Source organism: Spea bombifrons, chromosome 1 (genome assembly GCF_027358695.1).
Source record: "Spea bombifrons isolate aSpeBom1 chromosome 1, aSpeBom1.2.pri, whole genome shotgun sequence".
Classification (NCBI taxonomy): domain Eukaryota; kingdom Metazoa; phylum Chordata; class Amphibia; order Anura; family Pelobatidae; genus Spea; species Spea bombifrons.
In genome coordinates, this window is record NC_071087.1 from 80,934,509 (window position 1) to 80,942,160 (window position 7,652).

The following is a 7,652-nucleotide window of genomic DNA, read 5'->3' on the forward strand; positions in this document are numbered from 1 at the left end:
TGGGGGAGCAGACAGCTGATGGGAAAATAATAATAAAAAAAAATAAAAGTAAAGTGAAGCAATGCTACAACAGGATAGCAAATCATAATAGAATGAAGGTGAAATGTGTGGGAAAAATTCTTTAAAAAAAAAATCTGTCTGAGGAGTGAGTTAAAGGAATAGGAGAAAAAAAAATAAAGAAACGAAAAAGGAACAGATTGTGATCAAAATTACATCAGAGGGTGTGGGAATTGTGAGTGGCCTAAATTGGAAAGAGAAATAATAGAGAGAATATTGCTACTGTGACAGGATGGGGAAACATGCTAAGAAGAATGAAAATGACACATCCTGAAGAGGGATAGGATTACACATTAAACGCTCTAGAAGATGAGTGTGCTTAGTAGATGGTGCTAATGGGAGACAGGTCTGCTTTGGACATGTTGCTGCCTGGGAAGAAAACGTGTATGATACTGATACGAAGGGCATTAAAGTTAATAAAGTGACACCTGCTGCAGATATGTGGTTTTTCTTACCTATTGTCAGGAGGCAGCAATCATTTGAGTAGTAACGTTTCTTGGAATGCAGAGAGACTAAGATGGTGAAGCAGATGTTTGCAATTAAGACAAACGCTTTGAATCAAAATTTCAAGCCAACACTTTTCCGATGTATTAAGCATTTCAGTTTTGCATGTCATTGCATATGTTTCTTTAGCTTTGTCCTTTGGCATTGTATGAGTGGACAGATACGAGATTCCTTTCTACAAGAAGACCTGAGGCGCATTTGCAAAATACATGGTTCAATCAGCAGAACATCTTTCAAAATGTCTCATAGGTTTAGCTTTACATAACATGTAACTGGCCAAGCTCCTCTAGCTAGAAAAGCTTCCTGAGATTGGCCCTGCATCATGCCTAGTGGTGAAGGTGAGCTGACATTGCAGCTCTCCTACATACTTCTACTTTAGCCAATATACCCTCTTTACTGTATAGTACATCATGACCGAGCAAAAAATGTTACCCACTTTGTGTATGTAGCTTTGTTAGGAAGCATAAAACACTGGGCTGTAATATAAACATACCATATCTTGTCATCTGCGCTTTTTACATCATAGTCAATAGTGGTCTGTTTGGTTTCACTTAAAGATTTTTCTCTAAAACCCACGATTAAAATGCTTCTTTTAACTCTTATCAGCACCAGACAAGTACACACGTGCAGTGTATAGGAGTAACAAGAAAGTCATTGGTAATTTGCATCAGCAGTTCCTCTAGTGCAAAGAAGACGCCTAATTCACTTGTTGATGGTGATTCTAGTTGCCGTTGCTTCAAAAAAGATGTGGTTATCTCATCCATTTTCACTTTGCATCCTGTGCTTGGTTATCAGGTGATGGTTCCTGTTCTACTGTCTTAACTCACTGTGGAGTCAATTACTCTACTACTGCTAACAGGTTTACAGAGAAGATCAAATAACACTTATTAGAAGATCTTTGCTAGTTTAATTAACCTATGCTTTTATGCATTACATTATGTTTCTGGAATTCAAATGAATAAAATCAAACTCAATTAGTAGTGTTGGGAGGCCTGGATGTTTTGAAGACCGTAGGATCGTGATGCCACAGGCTCCAAACTTAGAAGTAGTTACTCTTGCGTGGCACAAGGAAATGCTTTGACCTTGATCTCAGTTATAAGGCATCTTGAAACCTAATGGTTACGTGATGACACGATTCCCCTCCCCCCTGCTATTTAACTTTATGTTGTTTTTTTATGTAGGTGTAGCAATCATTTTTCATCTTCATGCTTAGTGTACCCACACAAATTTGGTATTTCTGTAGTATGTGTGTATATTGTTTTATATGAAAGGGCCACCATTTAGTTTGAATACTACTGTATATTAAAAAATACTTATGGTGGGATGGGTATGAGATATTCAGACTTCTTTGTCAATATTATTTTAAACTTTTTTGACTGGAGCACCCTTTTGGGTATTTATACACCTTAAGGAGCTTTCTTGTAGTCAGGCATTACCCCTTATGTCGGGGGGAGGGGCAGCATTTAATTTCTATTCCTTATGTATACATACAGTTTATTTTTTGGCGCAGGAGGAACAGAAATCCTGCTGCTGGAGATCAAACTTTGAAGATGAACTGGGACCCCCCCCCATTTAGGGATCTCTTATAGAGCCGTCATGCTCACCTGTATTTGATTGCGTGCCTCCCCACATCAGCCATAAATACCCTTGGAACATGAAACTGAAGATATACCCAAACACAGTAGACTAATGTTTTCCCTCGGAGTCTAATTAATGAACGGAACTCAAATGTAGCCAACTGATATTCAGAAACTGCAATTATAACTCTGACCAGATTAGATATTATTTTGAGTGCTACATTTCAACTACCATATTTCAGTTATACACTTTGATAATTCACTAAATAGAGAGTCTGCCAGAGAATAGAATTTTTCAACTACCTGATTTTCCAGACATGGACTGGCCAAATAAGACGGCTCCCACATACCTTTATTGCTGCTCATGCAGCTGACCCCCATCAATTTTGGCTGTCTGCTGCAAAAATGTAAGGTCAATCCAAAATGCATACTTGTGACTTGTTTGCTGGCCTCAAAGGACCAGGGCCCATTATAATTTTGAGTCCTTTCAGCTGATCTAACTTGGCATTATCAAGGACAAAGCCCAGTGTATAGACCCATCAAGATACATAGGTAACGTAGGAGATTTCTTAAAATGTCTCAATTTAGCTATGTGTTATGGTGGGTCATAAGGGTTTGTTTCTTGCAGGAGATGTTCACTGGAATTTGTCATTAATAGTGTATAATGATATCAGTAAGGAAGCAGACCCGTCTATAATCTCCTACCTACCTAACCTGGATCTAGTTAGACAGATTTGGGACCTAGGAACTGCCATCTCAGATAATTCCTTATTGGTTTTTGGAGCATGTGCAAGTTATAAGAGCATCTGACCAGGGGCTACCAAAAACTGGGGTGCAGATCTCACTCTTGGGAGATAAGGACCTCTGGTGTACCAGAAGAGTGGAGGCTATTATAGCTGTAAAGGAGGGAGCTATTAATGCCCATGGTTTTGGAATGGGATGTCCAACATGCTCATATAGGTGTTTGATGGTCAGGTGAATACATACTTTTGGTCATATAGTGGAAATTCAATTTATCTCAATATAGTTCACTCAGATTTCCTTATTGCAGTTGATATCTGCATTGTCCCTTTTGTGTTTTGCAAACACATGGGGGTTCTACAGAAACCCCCATATTAATCTGCCCCTTCTCATGCCCCTTTCCTGAGTGCAGGAGATTTTCCTAAACACGATTCTACCTGTATGTTACATACTTACTGCCAGTCATCTCAGCACAGGCTTGGCGCATGCGCATGCGTGGCAAATGCTCCCATTTGGAATTATTTTCTGCCAATTGCAGCTAATCAGTAGCAACAACTGTTGGACCAAGGAAGAGACGGACAGCTGCTGAAGCAGGGCTGTGACTAATTATTTTTTGGTTTTGGAAGAATGCATTTTAAAGTAGTTTAATAGGTATTATTTTTTTAGAGCGGGTGTCAGAGACATTAGATTGTCCCTTTAATCTGCAGAGTGAGGAAAAACACCTGAAAACTATGTGTGTTTTTGATCTTAAAATGAAACTTTTAGAAATGTATTTAATACCACATTTGTCCCATGTTGCCATCTTACTATCTACATTTATGTAACTAATACAGAAAAAAGACAAGCGTATACTATATGTCCTAAAGCTCTATGGGGATGGAATAGTAATGTAAAGGTGTCTTTATTTGCAGTTGCAGTTAAGTATTTAACTTGTGGTACATAACAAAACACATGCCAGAACATTCTCCTATCACACTTATAGCTTACATTAATAAATGGATGAGCCCTGCCCTCTACTGGATACAATGAGTATCAGCGATGTCAACCAATCACCTACCGCACTGAAATTATCTTATTAAGTACATGACTTGTTTAGTATATAGAGATAAATAATTTCCATGTGGTCTTACGAACAGATACAGAGATGCACGTGAATGGAAGATGGGCAGGCCATACAGAAAAATCTGTAAAACCCTCCATAGGAAGCCCTAATTCAATGAGAGAAGTGTTATGTTTTAGGATTATATATTACAGGGCTTGACAAATTTGTTGTGAATCTAGGCGCCAGCTAAAAAAGTTAGGAGCCAGGATTTTTTTTTAAACTAACAGTTGGTCAGGAGTGATCTGATCATCATCAGCCCACTTACTAAACTCACAGCATTTGACCTGGAAGCACCCTGGACTTTCAGGTCAGTGCTGTTTTTTTGGGTTTTTTTTTTTTTTAATTTTTTTTGATATATTTTTTTTTAACACTTTCAATGCTGATGTTCCATTGGAGCACAGCATTGATTGATATTTAGTCCCCACAAGCTTGTGGGGACAAATGTTAACCCCTGCAATGCCACAAATGTGTTATAAACAATTGTGGAATTGAAGGGGTTAACGCTGCACTGTTGCTCTCATGGAGCGATCAGGCAGCAGGGGGGTGTTGGGGCTGGTCTCCACACCCATGTGGAGACCAAAGAACCCTCTCCCCCTGTCACTGAAGCTGCCTCTGGCAGCTGGAAGCAATTGCTGGTCTATAGACCAGCCATTGCAGGGGGGAGTCTCTGATGACTGCTGTAGGCTTCCATGCCTACAGGAGTCATCAAAGGGCTTGTGGGGGCTCGTTTTTGCTGTTGCTGGTCTGCCTGGACTTCCAGGCAGACCACCAGCAGCAGAGCCCCTTGAAAAATGGGAATTAACCCCTAAATGCCGCGATCGCGGCATTGAAGGGGTTAACGCTGCCCTGTCGCTCTCATGGAGCGATCAGGCAGCAGGGGGATGTTGTGTCAGGTCCCCACACTTGTGTGGGGACCCAATCAACACTGAACCCCCTTTCCTGAAGCTGCCTGTGGCAGCTGAAAACGCTATTGCAGGTTTCTCTGCAATCGCGGTTTCAGCCTACAGGATCACTCCGTGGGAGTGATCTCAGGCTCGGGGGGCGGGCTCGGAGTGGCTGTGCTGTCTGCCCAGACTCCTGGGCAGACAGCAACAGCAGCGCCCCCGCGTGGTGACACGGGGGCATTTTTTTGTGAATGTAAGAGGCTGACAAACTCCTAGGCGCCAGGACAAAATTCTGAGTCGCCATGGCGACCTGGCGCCCGGGATTTGTCGAGCCCTGAATATTAAGTACTTAATTGTTAGAGCCATTTCAATATATAGATGAGAATAATGTATTTTGAATAATATAGTAATAGGTTGAGTTTTTTTTATCATGACACAATCTATACTGTTTTTTTATTAAATGTTTTTTATTAAATTAATGTATGCAATTATTTTGGACAGCATTTGGCAACCAGGGAGGCTCAGGGGTCAGCTCTCATTTTCTTCCCTCATGCTGCCCCTAACTTCTAATGAAGACTCCCCTCCTGGATTTCATGGGAAAGTGGAAAGATATTTTGCAGCATACTATGGTTTAGGAGGTATGTGCAAAAATGTGTGCACTAGCGGACTCCTGCTTGTGAAAGCCTTAGAAATGGCTTTGTAACCCTTTACAGACTGAGGCTAGGTTTCCATTTGTTTTTTTTTTGCTAAAAACGCCCATAAAAACGCCAATAGCGCCACCTGGCGTTTTTTTAGTGAAAAACGCAGCAGCCAGATGTTAGCTGTTCTTCAATAGGAAATCGCAAAATGCCATTTCCACTTGGCGTTTTTCTGTTTGGCGTTTTTTCAGTCCTCTTTGGCGTTTTTCTGCTTTTTTGGGCTCTGTGGCAGTTTTTCAAAATCGCAGCATGTTGACACTCTGGCGTTTTTTGCAAGGAAATCTTGGCGTTTTTCTCCAATAGAAGTCTATGGGAGAGAAAAAACGCCATGAAAAAGCCATGTGGGTTTATTGCCTTGGCGTTTTTGATGGCGTTTTTTCCACAGTTACAATGCAGAGGATGGACCCAGTATCTGTGTGTCCTACGAGAAATAGGCTGAAAACAAACAGTTTCACACAAAACAAAGTCCTGGACTGGTTCATATTGAATTTTACACCATTTGGAACAAACATGCCATTACAAACAAACATACGCGACCGGATCCTGCGTGCCAAAAGCAACAGCAAACAATTTGCACCATCATTTGGGGCCAATCTTCCCAGAGGAGCAGACATTCGAAATAAAGCATGCCTTACAAACCACAGAAAAGAGACAAAAGGGTCCGCCGGGGCGTTTAAGTAGAACTCTACCAAGTAAATGACATCAGGAGAGGGCAGATACTTGCCATTAATCCTAATCCCTTTTAGCTGGGTGAAACTTCTAACTTGTAAAGGCTGGAAAAACTGCCTAAGGTCAAAAAAAGCAATTTCCACAGAAAGGCTAAAACGCCAGAAAAAACTCCAGAAAAAACGCCAAAACGCAGGTAAATGCAGTGGCAGTTTTCTTGGCGTTTTTCCTGGCGTTTTTCATCAAGATAAAAACGCCGGACAAAAGCCCAAGTGGAAACCTAGCCTGATAGATCTCAATAAATGATTGCGCGATCTCAATAAATGTTTTTCTCATCTGTTCTTGAAATTCTTTAGATCTCTGCCTCATGTGTGGCTTTTTGAGACCTTTTAGCCTACTTCACTTTGCAAGACTGTTTCTATTTAAGTTATGTTTAGAGTTAACAGGGTAGTAATCATGTCTGGGTGTGTGGAGTGAAATTTAACCCAACTAACAGTTAAATTTGGCTAATTGGTTGATTTAGTAACTAAATTACTGTATTACATTGGATCAGGTAGGGTTGAATAGCTTTTTTCCTTATAATTTAAAATTGCCATTTTTTGTTTACTTGCATTATTACAATTAGTTTGATGATCTGAAACATTTAAGTGTGATAAATATACAAAAATAAAAGAAAATGGAAAGGAGGAAAAAGTGTGAGCAAATCTGGAAGCATATGGTGTTAAAGTAAGTGTGTATTACAGTATGTGGCAGGGTATGTGTGTGAGTGTATGCTGTTAGCACATGGATGTGGGTGCCAGTGTAGGGTGTTAGCATTTGTAGGTGGGGAAATACTGAAACCAGGCGCCACAAACCCTAGGCTCACCCTTGCTCTTGTAGCAAAGCTATGGACATTTTGGTGCATTGTAAGTCTTGCAAAGGAAGGATGCTTTAGACATTAAGCTTGTGGCCGTCAACTAAGGGAAAGGTTTGATAATGTATAAAAATATGCTACATTCTCGCACAGGAAGCCTGAGAAAAAAAGAGATCTTACTGATGGGAAATATTAGTTTGTGTAAGTAATTAGTGTATCCTGCTTCCTAATGTATGAGTTTGGCAACATGGAAGGTAAAGCGTGAATTGAACAGTAACATAACATAATAACAAACACCCAAGAGACAGGCTAATTGGAACTCTGAATGTGTCCCAGAGGCACAGTGTGGGTCAGAGAGTCACAACAGTGGGTTACCATGGGAGCTGATGAGTATCAACTTTAATGGTGCTCTCAATATGACTTCTCGAATGTTAATGACCAACTGGAAGCAATAGTTCAAATTCCCTCTCTGTGAATGTGTGATAAAGAGATATTCTTGTATGCCTGTGGGATAAAATAAGCCAAGACAATCCATTAATCTGACGGGCATCATGGGCATGTCCAATCAGG